At 35.9% G+C, this 17,649-nt stretch overlaps 1 protein-coding gene across 3 annotated transcripts in view; it reads left to right on the top strand.

Annotated features, from left to right (window-relative positions):
• The window catches only part of LOC127838716 (uncharacterized), a 75,650-nt gene that overhangs the window by 10,745 nt on the left and 47,256 nt on the right, over nt 1-17,649 (top strand). For all 3 annotated transcript variants that reach the window (XM_052366694.1, XM_052366676.1, XM_052366686.1), the window contains exons 2-4: nt 3,141-3,207; nt 10,175-10,331; nt 10,482-10,607. The gene's annotated coding sequence lies outside the window, so the exon portion shown is untranslated. The remainder of the gene's footprint in view (nt 1-3,140; nt 3,208-10,174; nt 10,332-10,481; nt 10,608-17,649) is intronic.

Raw genomic sequence — 17,649 nt, 5'->3', positions numbered from 1 at the left:
ATTAGAGTCTAATTGGGATTTTTTTAATCAATAAAATGGCAAATGTGAGCATTTTTTTATCAATAAAATGGGCCAAATTGGAATACTTTTATCAACAAATATTGACAAAATATAGATACATCAGGTCTTTTCTTGGCCATTTTTGAAAAAAATTTAATTCATGAAGTCCACTGATTTGGGAAAACCTAATTTAATATAACTCTTTATAATAATAAAAAATCATATTGATTATAGTTATATACCTTGTTAGTTGTTTATAAAATGAATTTGAGATATATCTTTCATGAGGCAGTTGTTTTTTTTACTTTTTGAGGGGATTGTTTCAAAAAAATTAGGGGAAAATATATACTATTTTTGTAGGGGAATGGGGCCGAATATCGGCCCCAAAATTGCCATAAAAAACACTGGCAGCATTCTGGATAACCAGGAAGGAACGGATACAGATGTTAGAACCTGCATCGGTAAAGCATGAGCAGCCTTCCATCAGCTGAAGAACATCTGGGGATCCAGCGAAATTGGCATCACCACCAAGCTAGGCTCTTCAATACCATTGTAAAGCCACTACTCCTCTATGGAGCAGAGACCTGAAGAACCTCTGTCACCACTATGAAGAAAATACAGGTCTTCATCAACACCTGCCTCAGGAAAATCCTCCAGATCAGCTGGCCACACAAGATCTCCAACGAAGAATTATGGAGAAGAACAAAGCAGTGGCCAGTTGAAGAAGACATCCTTCAGAGATGTTGGGGCTGGATAGGCCACAACCTTTGCAAGCCTGCATCCAGTGCCACAAGGTTATCTCTCATATCATGGAACCCCCAAGGGAAAAGGAAGAAAGGGCAGTCTAGAAACACCTGGGATTTGGGACCTGGATGCAGATGCTAAGCAGATGGGCCGAACATGGGGGCAGCTGGAGAGACTCGCCAAAAACAGAGATGCATGGAATAAGCTGGTTGGCGGCCTGATCGGACCACAGGCAAAGATGAGATGATACCACATCTATCGTTGAAATTTTGGCTATTGCTATAAAGATCACTGTTTTTTATGGGTTAACTTTATTTTACGAAATGTTTTACAAAATTTTCTTTGATTTTGAGCATTTATGTAGCTTGAAGTTTTGGGTAACCATGACAGTAGTAGAGTCATCAGCTTCACTTTGCAATTTATCTGGAAATTTAATGAAGAGTACCAATTAGATTGAAATCTATGGAATATGGACACATTTTGATTATTTAAAGGGGCCGTCCAACAGATTTTGGCATGTATTGGAGCTTGTCATTAAATGCTTTATATTGATAAATTTAAACATTTGAACTAGAAATCTCCAGTAAAAAACAAGAATACAATTTAAAAAATGGAAAAAAGTAACCCTCAACAGGGCTCAAACCACTGACCCCTCGAGTCCTGGAGTAAAAAGTCTCCCGCCTAGACCACTCGACCATCCATGCTTATGCTTAGAGCGGATGTATTTTTATGCCCCCCACCCGTATGGTGGCATATAGAAGTTGAACTGTCAGTCAGTATGTCAGTCTGTCCGTCCGTCCGAAAACTTTAATGGCCATAACTTTTTCAATATTTCAACTTGATATTTGGCATGCATGTGCATCTCACGGAGCTGCACATTGTGAGTGGTGAAAGGTGAAGGTCAAGGTCATCCTTCAAGGTCAAATGTCTAATATATGGCATCTGTCCGTCCGTCCAAAAAACTTAAACATTGGCCATAACCTTTTCACTATGGAAGATAGCAACTTGATATTTGGCATGCATGTGTATCTCATGGAGCTGAACATTTTGAGTGTTGAAAGGTGAAGGTCAAGGTCATCCTTCAAGGTCAATTGTCAAATATATGGCGTCTGTCCGACCGAAAACTTTAACATTGACCATACTTTTTCAATATTGAAGATAGCAACTTGATATTTGGCATGCATGTGTATCTCATGAATCTGCACATTTTGAGTGGTGGAAGTTCAAGGTCAAGGTCATCCTTCAAGATCAAAGGTAAAAAAAAAAAAAAATCAAAGCGGCGTTCTCATGAAGCTGCACATTTTGAGTGGTGGAAGTTCAAGGTCATCTTTCAAGGACAAAGGTCAATTTATTTATTTTTAAATTCAAAGTGGCGTTCTCATGAAGCTGCACATTTTGAGTGGTGGAAGTTCAAGGTCAAGATCATCCTTCAAGGTCAAAGGTCCAAAAAAAAAAAATAATAATTTCAAAGCGGCGCAATAGGGGGCATTTTGTTTCTGACAAACACATCTCTTGTTACCTATATAAGCAATCCTCGTAGTATCCCAAAATAAAATGACAAAAACAGAACTTTCCAAATTATACAATCGTTTCGCGTTGCACGATGCCTTATAATTTTCAGGTTTTCAAATCATCAAAACATGCATATAATAGATATTTAAGAGCATTGTAAATGGTCAGTACATTGTATTACTATTTCCTCAAAAATATCATAACTAAAACGAAAATTTGCGAATCTGAAATAACTTTTTAAAATTTTGTCAATTTACCAATCTGTTGGACGGCCCCTTTAAGTTGAAGTAAGCTTTTGAAATGCAATTTTACCTGTTGTTCCTCATTCTGGTGGCTTTGTAGTTTGTATTATTTTTCAAGGGAAGCAAATTTCAATGTAAGTAAACAAAATAATCAGAATGCAGGGTGTTGACATCATCACAAGAGCCTGGTTCTGAATAGAAACACAAAATGATCAAAAACCCTGAGATGCTGAATATTATGGAAAAGTACGATAAGTGATTTTCATTTTCGTTCAAAATGTTCTACTGACCCAGCACAAGGATTATAGACGCAGATTCCTATATTTTGACACAATCCAATTTAAAGTACTCATTTTGACCCCAGCAAATGTTCTGCTTGGCAGCATTTTGAGGCAATTAAATCCATTAATACCAGAGAATCTCACTTTTCATTCCAGTACATGATGTATGTGCATTTCAATAACCTAGTTTTCAAGGGGTTTGGCCATGAATAAAGCAACTTTTTGAGAAATCAAGATTTGGATAAGAAGATACTGCTGTGGAATATACCTATAAAACTATACATCATAATTCATATTAGTTATTGAAATAATTAACAACTCATGGTGATAAAAAAACTGCATGTTCATTTTTTTGTTTAAGAGAGTAACTTTTGCGGAGAGTAACTTGAGCGGGATACCAACCTGCAATACCATGGATTATCAGCAAGGTTAGTAATAAACTACAAAAATGCATGAAATAGACACATATTATCTGCAGTTGTTTTTCTGCCATTTTCAATTTGGGATTTGGGCTGGGTTCCTTTGGATTGGGAAACTCACTGGGTTCTGACTTAAACTTGGAAATGTGTGTTGTTGTTTTTGGTAACAACAACTTTAAAATTGAAAATACAAGTGTTTTTCATATTATATTTTCTAAGGTTCAATTTATCGAGTTAGATCTGAGATTAAGTAGATGACAAAGTCTTCTATTTAAATGGAATGCTTGTAGCATGCGGAAAAAAACTTTTAAAGAGATTTAAAATAAAGATTTTTTTTGAAAACCTTCATTTAGGGATATTTTGGTGCCATTTGGGAAAAACATATACTTATTATGCTCCCCATATATATAGGCCCAGTCTTTCCGAAATACCGTCGGTCCTTCGGATTTTTCCGATAATAATTTGGAAAATCCGGAAATGATTCAAATATTGCCGGACCTCGTGTCCGGTAATAAAATTATGGCGAAATTTGGAATTCCTCAAGCTATTTCCAGTAAAGTTTCAAGGCAAAAGTGGGTATATATCGAGTTATATATGAATACTCCAATCATGTAAAACATTTTTTCATTGGTTGCATTTCTTGAATGACGTACGTGCATAACGGTATCCGAAGATGTTTGCTGCGTCGTCAATGCAAATTTCACACTACGTCATCACTATATGAGTAGATTCGCAAAGGGAGCGAATCGATACCATATACTTTTGGTTCCCGTTATATCCGATTAATTCGTAGCAAGCAGGGCATTAACAGGTCATTGTGATCTTTCCGCGATCTGTCAACACCTACACAGGAGTTCGAAGCGATCTGACAATATTTACACCGGGGTTAGAAGGAAAACACAGTATCCAGATATATAACTGGTGATTTTGTTTTCATTTTATTTTTTAACCCTTTGCATGCTGGGAAATTTGTCGTCTGATAAAATGTCGTCTGCTGAATTTGTAAAATAAGCATTTTCTTCATTTTTTTTCAAAGAATACTATCAGAATAGTAAACAGTTTGGATCCAGATGAGACGCCACGTTCTGTGGCGTCTCATCTGGATCCAAACTGTTTGCAAAGGCCTTTAAAATTCAGCTCCAGCGCTTTAAGGGTTAATATCTTAAAACGTTTCAATTAAAATTTGGTGAAGGAGCCAAACCAAACTCTCATGATGAACAAACTCAGCACTGAAGATGTTACAGCTTATGACCTTTCAGCAGCTGTAGACAAATGGCTGTTAAGATTCGATGGTTTTATGTAAAATTAAATATTAATGAGGTTTTTACGTAACAAACTCACACCTACATACAGGACCAACAAAGTTTTCTACCATAATTAAAAAAAATCATCAAAATAATTCACTCAAAAGCATTGGGAATGACTTTAAGACTAGTATTATATTATAATGTCTGCTAGCCTACAACCGCTTAGCAAAACGATTAAGTATTGTATGCTCATGATACAGGGAGATGGTCTTCGTCGACTTAATTATTAGCGCCCACCCAAGGCTATGCCTGATGGGTATCAAACGAAAGAAGATAAGTCAGAATATGTGTCTTTAGTAGAGGAGTCAGATATCCAGAATGAAGAGACAAATACTAAATAAATCTTGGAAATTCTGAATGATTAAATGAATGATTTGTATATTAATCTGATAATATTACAATATTGTTAAAAATGTCATCTTTGTCTTTCGTCGTCATTTTTTACTTTTTGGGCCTGAAATAATCAGTCTGGGCCGGAAATGGCTGCATGATTATAGGTCCTCATGGCCGGCAATATTTTATAATTTTGGGAAGGACTGTAGGCCATATATATATATATATATATATGGGAGACATATAGTTGCCAGTTTGAACTTCCGTACTTCCTTCCTTCTATCACACTTTTTTTAGCTCACCTGAGCACAATGTGCTCATGGTGAGCTTTTGTGATCGCCTCTTGTCCGTCCTGCATCGTGCGCTGTCAACATTTGCCCTGTGAACATTCTAGAGGCCACATTTATTGTCTGATCTTCATGAACTTTGGTCAGAACATTTGTCCCATTGATACCTCGACTGAGTTCGAAACTGGGTCATGCTGGGTCAAAAACTAGGTCAAAAAAAACCACAAAACCTTGTGACCACTGTAGAAGTCACATATGATGCCCAATCTTCATGTAACTTTGTCATAATAATTGTCTAAATGATATGTTGGTTTAGTTCAAAAATGGTTCCGGTTCGTTGAAAAACATGGCCGCCAGGGGGCGGAGAAGTATTCCTTATATGGCTATAGAGAAACCTTGTGAACACTCTAGAAGTCACAATTTTTGCCCAATCATCATGAAACTTGGTCAAAACATTGGTTTCATTGATTTTTTGGATGACTTCGAAAATGGTTACGTTTGCTTGAAAAATGTGGCTGCCAAGGGGCGGGGCATTTTTCCTTATATGGCTATAGTAAAACCTTGTGAACACTCTAAAGGCCACATTTATTGTCCAATCTTCATGAAATTTGGTCAGAAGATTGGTCTCAATGATATCTTGGATGAGATCGAAAATGGTTACGATTGCTTGAAAAACATGGCTGCCAAGGGGCGGGGCATTTTTCCTTATATGGCTATAGTAAAACCTTGTTTACACTCTTGAGGCCACATTTAATGTCCGATCTTCATGAAACTTGGTAAGAAGATTCATCCCAATAATATGTTGGATGAGTTTGAGAATGATGTCAGTTGGTTGAAAAACATGGCCGCCAGGGGTCGGGGCATTTTTCCCTAAATGGCTACTAGTAAAACCTTGTTAACACTCTAGAGGCCACATTTATTGTCCAATCTTCATGAAATTTGGTCAGAAGATTGGTCTCAATGATATCCTGGATGGGTTTGAAAATGGTTACGTTTTGCTTGAAAGACATGGCTGCCAAGGGGCGGGTCATTTTTCCTTATAAAGCTATATATGGCTATAGTAAAACCTTGTTAACACTCTAGAGGCCATATTTATTGTCCAATTCCTATGAAACTTGGTCAGAAGATTTATCGGAATAATATCTTGGATGAATTCGAAAATGATGCCAGTTGGTTGCAAAAACATGGACGCCAGATGGCAGGGCATTTTTCCTTATATGGCTATAGTAAAACCTTGTTAACACTCAAGAGGCCACATTTTTATGTTCCAATCATCATGAAACTTGGTCTGAAGATTTTTCCCAATGATATCTTGGACAAGTTCAAAAATGGTTCCGGTTGCTTTAAAAACATGGCCACCAGGGTGGCGGGGCATTTTTTCTTATATGGCTATATATGGCTTTAGTAAAACCTAATGTTAACACTCTAGAGGCCGCATTTATTGTCCGATCTTTATGAAAGATGGTCAGAAGATTTTTCCCAATGATATCTTGGATGAGTTTGAAAATGGTTCCTGTTGTTTGAAAAAGAATGGCCGCCAAGGTGGCGGGGAATTTTTCCTTATATAGCTATAGTAAAACTTGTTAACACCCTATAGAAGCCACATTTATGGTCAGATCATCATGAAACTTGGTCATAAGATTTGTCCCAATTATATCTTGGACATGAATTAAATTGGTTCAGGTTGCTTGAAAAACATGGCGGCGGGGCATTTTTCCTTATATGGCTATATATGGCTTTTGTAAAACCTTGTTAACACTCTAGAGGCCACACTTATTGTTCGATCTTCATCAAAACTTTGTCAGAAGATTCATCTTAATTATATCTTGGACGAGTTTGAAAATTGTTTGGGTTAGTTGAAAAACATGGCCACCAGGGGGCAGGGCATTTTTTCTTATATGGCTATAGTACAACCATGTTTACACTCTAGTTAAATATTCTCGAAGTTTAATGTAGTAATATTAATTTCGCAGAAAATTACTTAAAGGAGAAAACACTGTTCATGGCATTTTAGCTCACCTGAGCACAACGTGCTCATGGTGAGCTTTTGTGATCGCCTTTTGTCCGTTGTGCGACGTCAAACATTTGCCTTGTTCACTCTCTAGAGGCCACATTCATTGTCCAATCTTCATGAAATTTGGTCAGAAGATTGGTTTCAATGATATCTTGGATGAGTTTGAAAATGGTGACGTTTGCTTGAAAAAAATGGCTGCAAAGGGGTGGGGCATTTTTCCTTTTATGGCTATATATATTGCTATAGCAAAATCTTGTTAACACTCTTTAGGCCACATTTTTGTCCGATCCTCATGAAACTTGGTCAGAAGATTCATCTCAATGATATCTTGGATGAGTTCAAAAATGATGTCGGTTGGTTGAAAAACATGGCCGCCAGGGGGCAGGGCATTTTTCCTTATATGGCTATAGTAAAACCTTGTTAACACTCTAGAGGCCACATTTATTTTCCGATCTTCATGAAACTTGCTCAAATGATTTGTCCCAATGATATCTTGGATGAGTTAAAAAATGGTAACCTTGGCTTGAAAAACATGGCTGCCAAGGGGCGGGGCATTTTCCTTATATGGCTATATATGGCTATAGTAAAATCTTGTTAATTTTCTAGTTTGCTCAATCTTCATGAAATTTGGTCAGAACATTGTTTCCTGTGTAGTAAAGTTTGGTTTTATTATGTCATTATTATGTGCCAGTAACTGTTTTATGTAATTTTTCATAACACAGAATTTTCATAGTTAACATAACTGTTTTAGTCATTAACACTTCTGATAAGCCTTCCAACTAAAAGAAAACTGAAAGAAAGACAACATGTACATGATTTTGCAGTATTTATGCAGTATTTATCTCCCTTGTTTAACCTGGTTCAGTAATCTATTTTTAGTTCTGCCCTGGAATTTGGGAAGATATTGATCATTGATAAAGGCACTGTTCTCAGGGAAAATTGACTACTCTGCCATTGATCTCTTCTGAACTGTATAAAATAAGCTGAAGTTTCCTAATCTCCATAAATATTGTTCTTTAGATTAAATTAGACCTTCTTTGTAAACTAAATTTTTGAAGCACTTTCTAGACTAACAGTAACTCATATTTATAACAGTTGTTTTGACAGATTTTGAACTTCTTTTTACATTCATTAAGGTATTTGCTGTATGTTGTTCATTTTTGTAACGATACTTAGATTGTTTAGACTTTGCTTGTACCTGTTCTTAATTTTCTGTCATTGTTCTTCATTTTCCGAGTTCTTGGAATAAAAATTAGTTATTTTTGTTAAAGCTGCCTTGGTTTTCACTTATAAATAAATTCTTTGAGTGTATTTAGGCGTCCCTGACTGAACGCCTTTAGTTAATTGAACCACAACCAGTCAGTATAGTCATCCTTACCGGAAATAAGAGTTCGTCAAATAAATATTTCCGCATTACATAAGTGCTCACAAAGTTACATAACTTGTAACTGTCCTGTGACCGGTTCATTTGTGTAAGCCAAGGAGACTGCACTACCACACCTTGATAAGACAGTTGAGTTCGATAATGGTTTGGATCGGTAAAAAAACATGGCCGCCAGGGGGGGGGGGGTCTTTTCCCTTATATTTATATAGTAAAAAAGCTTGTGAACACTCTAGAAGTCTATGTTTTGACTAATCATCATGAAATTTTGTCAAAACATTAGTTATGTGGATGTCTCGGATGAGTTTGAAAATGGTCATGATCAGTGAAAAAACATGGCCGCCAGGGAGTGGGGAAGTTTTCTTTATGTGTATATAGTGACAACATGTGAACAGTCTAGAAGACACATTTTTTTCCCAATCTTCATGAAATTTGGACATTTCTTGGAAGAGTTAAAAAATAGTTCAGGTCTGTTAAAAAACATGGCTGCCAAGGGGCCATTTGTTGTTCATTCTTCATGATACTTGGTTTGAACATTAATTTTGTTCCATTGATATCTTGGGCTGCAAAGAACAGGTCATTTCTTTTTATCTCAGGTGAGCGACTTTGGGCCTTTCAGGCCCTCTTGTTACAGTTTCTCACAGCGCATTCAATATTTTACCGATCTCTTACATATTTGGCATGTAGGTACCATGCTTGGTCCTCTACCTTTTGATGAGGTTTTAGGTCACTGGGGTCAAGGTCACCAAGGCTTATAATAGATCTTTTTCCGTCCCACTTTTGTTACAGTTTCTTATAGCGCATTCAATATTTTACCGATCTCTTATATATTTGGCATGTAGGTACCTTGCATGGACCTCTACCTATTGATGAGGTTAGAGGTCACTGGGGTCAAGGTCACTGCGGCTAATAATAGACTTGTTACAGTTTCTCATAGTGCCTTCAATATTTTACCAATCTCTTACATATTTGGCATGTAGGTACATGTACCTTGCATGGACCTCTACCTTTTGATGAGGTTTGAGGTCACTGGGGTCAAGGTCACCAAGGCTAATAATAGATTTTCTCAAGGTAACACGTTCAATCAAATGGTTAAAACATTCAGGAAATTATGTTGATGCAACATTAAACATTCGAAGTCCAGCAATATACCTGAACTATGAATGTAAGGGGAGCATCCATCGTTTTCAACAATACTTGTTTTATAGGGAATGGGACGGTATCTGACCCCAAATAAAAAGAACCCATTGTTTTAATATATTATTTTCCATTTTCAAATAAAACTTACTGCAATTATTTAGCATTTGAGTGTTATATAAATATATACAGTTCTTTCTTCTCGAAGTAACACTTTTTATAAACCTCAAACTTAGTGACTTCTGGTAAATTCTTTATCTAGAAGATAAATAAACCTAAAAGTCTTGTACAAATTCATATACAAATCTCTTGGACAAATATTAGAGATTATTGCTTAATCGGTGTTTTATACAACATATATTAGGGTTGAAATGCAATCTAAATTATATACATTTGAAGTTCTCTGAAAATGCAGTAATGAGTATACAGACAGGTTATCTGGTATTTAGCTTTGAACACAATCTGTATATGAAATTGGGTCTTTTGTTTCTGAAAAGCATTTCTGTTTGCACTGTAGGTGATCTAGTATGGGCTAAGGTAGAGGGCCACCCCTGGTGGCCAGCCCTTGTTTGGCCCGGACCCAAGGGTAGCATCTTCAAGGAAACCAAAAAGAGCAAGCAGATACATGTGCAGTTCTTCTCTGAACCACCTACTACTGCCTGGATCAAGGAAAAGTTAGTAGTTTGGTCAGAAACTCTTTACCAAGGAACTTTTTGCTTTGTGTACTCGAAAGTGTCATGTTTTTATTTAAAAAATAATTTATTAACAAATGGGAAATAGTATATACTAAATTACTAATCACGAAGTTATTGGCTATTTTGCAGGTCTGTTGACAAGTTTGAAGGAAAAGATTCGCCTTTGTGCCAGCCAGGGAAGAAGTACCACAGTGCAAAGAAAACATTTATTATGGCTCTTGATAGTGCCCAAAGGCCCTGTGTTTGACTATCACGGTAACTCAGTCTTTTCTAGCTGTAAATCAGTAGTGTTTTCTTTTTTTTTCAAAAATGTGTAACATTTTAAGCAAATTGTTTGTTCAAAAGAAAATCATAATGTGAAATATTTAATCAAGATCATTATTTAAGAACCAAAAAGTTGCATGAGGTTTTTAATACTGTAGACTTAACCCTGCATTAATGGCTTTGAAATTGACTTGATACAAATACTTGCCGTTACTGATCTACTGAACATGGTTATCTGTTGTCAGTGTGAAGTTATAAGGGAGTATGCATTGGTTGTACAGATAGATGTTTATAACAGAACAAAACATAAAAGCTCATTCAGACTTAAGCAGGTAAAGCTAATAGTCATTTACATACATATACAATAGAAGCATGAAGTAAATACAAAATACACATACCCTTTCGAAGAAAGATCAATTACAAATATAAGGAAATAAACATGTTTTCATGAGAATTTTATTTCATATTGACACCTCAGTGGTTTCTACAAGAATTTTTTCTGACGCCCCGGGGCATTTTTGAGAGGCCAATAACGTCATTTGGTGCGCTATGACTCTTAAAAATACAGCTATTAAGTGATTGATATGATTTTTTAAGCAAAAATGTTTAAAACCTTTTTCCGTATAGATAGTATATTAAGCCTGATTCGAACGATTCTCCAATACATTTGTATCAATCCGATTCTATTAGTGCATACTTGCTACTTTTCCAGTTTCTTTTCATTACCCGATAATCCCGTATATTCTATTTTTAAAAGCAACCTCGTGTGAATATAAAAGGTAAAAGTGCTCAAGAATTTCCTGAACACAATTTTGTTCTTAAGTATAAAATGAATTTCAGCAAAAGTGGCTATTTATAGATCGATGAAATACTCTCACTAAACATGCCTAAATAACCTGACATGATGTGTGCGTGTTTATACAACAATAAATACAGCAACTCTTTCCATGCAAATTACAGGACGTTACACATGCTGCATAATTTTTCGCGCCTTTTCTATTGAGACAAAGAATCAACACGATATAAATTAACTCTGTTTATTTGACTATAATTTGTCAAGGTCGCATAATCATTTAAATTCGGAAGTGTGGTTGGATTACAATCACGTTAACATCAACATTCTGGTGTGGGTTTCTGATTACAAATTTATTTATGCTCATTGGAAATTTCAACAAATATTAAAAGCTGTGTAATGAATTAAACGATAATTTGTTAAAATGCTTTACAAGTCGAAAAATGTTTTGACAGAATAATGCATGAAATGCACAATTTCCAAGAGGATTACAGCTGGTTGCCTTCATCATTCTTTTAATTAACTGGCAAAGATTTCTGTGGCAATTACATGTACGTCACGAGTCGTCTGCATGATTTAACTACTGGTATTGCATGCCTACAAGTGCTGTTGCTCATGAAGCTTGTGCTCTCATTGGTCAATATTAAAGGGGCCTTTTCAAAGATTTTTACATATTTTGAAGATTAGTCATTAAATGCTTTATTTTGATGAATGTAAACATTGGATCGTAAAAGCATCCTGTGAAATATCAAGAATAAAATTTAAAAAAGGAAAAAAATGTAGCTCGCACCGGGGCTCAAACCAGTGACCCCTGGAGTCCTGTAGTAAAAACGCATTAGCCCTCTCGGCTATTCTGCCGAGTGTTCATGCAGGACTTATTTTATACCTTATATAAGCAATCGTCTTAGTTTCGTAAATTTAAATGACAACAACAGAACTCTCCAAATTATTCAATCGTTTTGTGTTGCAATGCTTTATGATTTTTAGTTTTACAAATCGTCAAAAGATGCATAAAATTGTTATATTAGACTAAGGTAAATGTTCAGTAATACTATTTCCTCACAAATATCATAACTAAAACGAAAATTTGCGAATCTGAAACAATTTTTTTCAATTTTGTCAATTTACCAAACCGTGAAAAGATCCCTTTAATTGTCCAATACAATGAAACTCTGCCTTAAGGCGGGCTTTAGTTGGGTAAAGCGATTGACAGAGGGTCATAAATCAGCGTTAAAAAGTTTCGGCAAAGTCATTTTTGCTTTGATCTCGACTAGTTGCAGAAACTGCTAAATTTCACTTATCGAAAAAGTTCAGGCGCCCCGCGGACTCTGATTTCAAAATTCAAGTGCCCCGGTGAGGGACTTTTAAAAGGCCAGTTGAAAGCACTGGAGCACATAATGTCAAATGTAGATTAATAATTGCAACACATATAAAAATGTACCAAAGTTCATTAGTGATTTTTTTTTCAAACTTCAAATATAAGATATTTTTCTTTTTTTTTACTTTCAAGACAAGGAATTAATATGAAGTCATATGGACAGATATAATTGTTTAAATTCAACTCAAAACTTGTATGTTATTTTCATTGGTACATTGATTTTAAATAATTTTAGAAATATAGGAAAGAGAAATGCTGATTACTGTTTGATTAATTAACAAGACAATTGTGTAGGTCAAGGTACATAACTCAGTAAGCATTATTTTTAAAGTTATGCCCCTTTTTATTCTAAGAATTTCGGGTTAAAATTTGCAATAATTTCAATAATTTGAATACTTTCAAAGATAATCAATTCAGACTTGGACTACTTCCATATAGGGACACTTGTTTAGGTCTAGCTGGATAAATCTGTAAACAAGAGCAGACAACTGAACATAGCATTTTGTAAGAATTATAGCCCTTTTAAGCTCACCTGAGCACAACGTGCTCATGGTGAGCTTTTGTGATCGCCATTTGTCCGTTGTGCAACGTCAACATTTGCCTTGTTCACTCTCTAGAGGCCACATTTATTGTCCAATCTTCATGAAATTTGGTCAGAAGATTGGTTTCAATGATATCTTGGATGAGTTCGAAAATGGTTATGTTTGCTTGAAAAACATGGCTGCCAAGGGGCGGGGCATTTTTCCTTATATGGCTATAGTAAAACCTTGTTAACACTCTAGAGGCCACATTTATTTTCCGATCTTCATGAAACTTGCTCAGATGATTTGTCTTAATGATATCTTGGATGAGTTAAAAAATGGTAACCTTGGCTTTAAAAACATGGCTGCCAAGGGGCGGGGCATTTTTCCTAATATGGTTATATATGGCTATAGTAAAATCTTGTTAACTTTCTAGTTTGCTCAATCTTCATTAAATTTGGTCAGAACATTGGTTCCCTGTGTAGTAAAGTTTGGTTATATTATGTCAATATTATGTGACATTAATTGTGTTATGTAATTTTTCATAACACAGAATTTTCATAGTTAACATAAATGTTTTAGTCATTAACACTTATGATAAGCCTTTCAACTAAGAGATAACTGGAAGAAAGACAACATGTACATGATTTTGCAGTATTTATGCAGTATTTATCTCCCTTGTTTAAATTGGTTCAGTAATCTATTTTTAGTTCTGCTCTGGAATTTGGGAAGATATTGATCATTGATAAATGCACTGTTTTAAGGGAAAATTGACTACTCTGCCATTGATCTCTTCTGAACTGTATAAAATAAACTGTTTTGGCTGATTTAAATACCTCTTGATGCTTTCTTGAAAAGTTAACAGCTCTTGAAAAAGGTTGGAATTTTGAAATAATTAAACTCTAAATTATTTTTAACACCAGCATCAAGAAATTTTGGCATTATTTTCTAAATTATTCTTATTATTAAGATTATTTTTATTTGACATTTTATAAATTAGAAAGACTATTCTATTTCAATAACTGTAGTAAATTTTTCTTATTTTTACATTTAATTCACTGAAGTTTCCTAATCTCCATAAATATTGTTCTTTAGATTAAATTAGATCTATTTTGTAAACTAGATTTTTGAAGCACTTTCTAGATTAACAGTAACTGTTATTTATATCAGTTTTTTGACAGATTTTGAACTTCTTTTTACATTCATTAAGGTATTTGCTGTATGTTGTTCATTTTTGTAAGGATACTTAGATTCTTTAGACTTGGCTTGTACCTGTTCTTATTTTTCTGTCATTGTTCTTCATTTTCCGAGTTCTTGGAATAAAAATTTGTTATTTTTGTTAAAGCTGCCTTGGTTTTCACTTATAAATAAATTGTTTGAGTGTATTTAGGCGTCCCTGACTGAACGCCTTTAGTGAATTGAATTACAACCAGTCAGTATATTCATCCTGACCAGAAATAAGAGTTTGTCCAAAAAATATTTCCGCATTACATAACTTGTAACCGTCCTGTGGCCGGTTCATTTGTGTAAGCAAAGGAGACCGCACTACCACACCTGGATAGGACAGTTGAGTTTGATAATGGTTTGGATCGGTTAAAAAAACATGGCCGCCAATGGGGGGGTCTTTTTCCTTATATTTATATAGTAAAAAAGCTTGTGAACACTCTAGAAGTCATATGTTTTGCCTAATCATCATGAAATTTTGTCAAATTTAGTTATGTGGATGTCTCGGACGAGTTAGAAAATGGTCGGCAGGGGTCTAGCTAGGCTCAAAATTTAGGGAGAAGTCACTTCTCCCTAAAGCCAAAATAGGGAGAAGTGGTAACATTTTTGGGAGAAATGGTACATTTGCGTCATAGATCTTATAGATCTTAGTTTACATGTATTTCAATTTATAAGATAATCAGTAAAACTTGTAAAACAAATCCATTTTTCTTACATTTTATTTTCTTCAAATGAATATAATTATCAACAGTCAACAGTAGAGCATGCATACGCAGAAAATCTTAACTTGAATGGATATGATAGTAAGTTAAAATAATAATCACATAAACACAACTTCGGTACAACATACATAAGTCACTGAAAAAAATAAAAATAATAATAAAGCATAAATTGTGAAAGAAATTGGTTCTTGATACATGAGTCCCAGAAAAAATAAAAATTCAAGCAATACAGCATACATTTGAATACGAAATTAATACTACACAAGCAGTCTCTAATTATTTTACTACAAAGTCAACGTATTTCTCGAAGAGTCTCTTCAAATTTTAAACAATTTCCTCACTTTCCTCTTCTTCCATATGGCCAGTGCCCTGTTTAAGTCAAAATTTCTGAGTTCTGGCCCATCTTCTGAGATGCGCATCAGGTCAACCAGTGTTGATTCCTTCATGCTTGTTCTGTATTTTGATTTAATCCTATTCTGGGTGCTGCAACCTCTTTCACACTGCACACTTGTCATAGGAATCACAATGCAACATTTCAATAGTGCAGTCATGTTTGGAAGATCTCCAGCTTTTATCAGTATAGTTGTCACCTGCACAACAATGAAATTACTGTAACTGCCTTTAACCAACCTTTTGTACAGCATGAACTCCGTTATTACATCCTCCACTTTTGAGATGTGCCTCACAAAGTGGGTAGCCAGCTGTTTGATCTCCTCCATGCCATAACTGGCGACTGAGTCAGATGTGCAGATATTTTGAGGTATGATCACTTTCATATCACTCAAGAATTTCTGTCTCAATGAACCTGTTTTCGAGGTTGGTCGTCAGTTTTGACAGGTAGTCAGGCGCAACATTGCTGAGGATATCCTTCTGCTGTGCGTAGTACCTCATCTCTGGTGAGTAGCACACATTTTCAGATTCATCCTCACTTGTTTCGTCATCGCTAAACCCTTCAAATGCGACATTTTCTTCAATTGACTTAGACAAACTTTTACTGTCAGATTCACTCAATGGTCTTATGTATGTCACTTTGTCTTCATTAACTTGGACGAAGTTTGACAGTTTATCAACAAACACACCATTAACCTCAGGCATGTCCTTCAGACATGCACAGGTGCTCTCAATATGTTGCTTTACACAACTAAAGTCAACAATTTCTTTCTGAAATTGCTTTGACAAACGACTTATGAATGGAAGAATATCCATCATGAGGTGAGTGATTGCTATGAACTTGAACTGATTCACCTCGTTGAGTAGCCCCTTGGCTGCAGACTCCATGGTAGCCTCTCTCTCCAGTGCCATGCAGAGTGAAGGATATGTACGGTATACAACTTGGACAGCATGTTCCAGACTCAGCCACCTCACTGAATGAACCTTAGCAAACTTCAGTTCAGGCATATTCAGGAGATTCTGAATCATGCGAAGCCTGTTGGAACGGAGGGCAGAGTTTTTGAAGTACCTGAAGATGTTAGTGGCATACTCTTCCATGTGTGGCACGAGTTTTGAAGCTTGTGACGTAGCTAGAGCAATACGATGAGCTGCGCAGTGGACTCCGACCAGACTAGGCGAGTGCTCCCTTAGAAGTTGTACAGCACCACCAGTTCTTCCGGTCATGACGCTTGGGTCGTCTGTCCCAATGCCTACAATGTTGCTTACATCCAGGTCATGTTGCTTCAGTTCATCCAAGACTATTTTCACTATGTTAATTGCATTGGCAGAGCCTTCACTTATAACTTTATTTGAAAGAAAGTGACAGGACAGTCCATCTCCACTAACACTCTGTATGTACATAATAAGGCGTTTCTTATTCCCAATGTCAGTACTCTCATCAATTGTCATTGAAAACACACCAGAATGTTTTATTCCTCGCAGGCTTTCTTCGAGGACAACAGCAGCAGCTGCACTCTGAAGTTCAGACACACTTTGTGAACTGGTGTATGTAAGAGTATCACTAGAAACGAATTCAATTCCTAGGAAATTTGCATAGTCCATTATATGATTCATTTGCTCCTTAGGAAGCTCCCGTTTAGCAATGAAATATGCCGTCTTCAGAATGTTCATGGCGATTTCGTCATCTTTTTGAAGCTTGGCTGCTAGCAGTTTCTGCATGGGCTTCTCACTACTGAGTTGTGATCTTTGCAACGCTGTCAGATGCTGTTTGCCTGAAAAGCGACACCAATATGCCATGTTAAATTTGTTAAATAAATTGTTGTTATATTGTTTGTTTGTTTTTAACCAGGTTTTCCGAAGGAAAAAACTGGTTATTAGATTGGCGAATGCGGGCGAGCTGGCGGAACAAGCTTGTCCGGGCCATAACTATGTCGTTCATTGTCAGATTTTAAAATCATTTGGCACATTTGTTCACCATCATTGGACGACGTGTCAAGCGAAATAA

Source organism: Dreissena polymorpha, chromosome 1, assembly GCF_020536995.1.
Source record: "Dreissena polymorpha isolate Duluth1 chromosome 1, UMN_Dpol_1.0, whole genome shotgun sequence".
NCBI classification, from domain to species: Eukaryota; Metazoa; Mollusca; class Bivalvia; order Myida; family Dreissenidae; genus Dreissena; species Dreissena polymorpha.
This window is presented reverse-complemented; position numbering and strand designations above follow the sequence as displayed.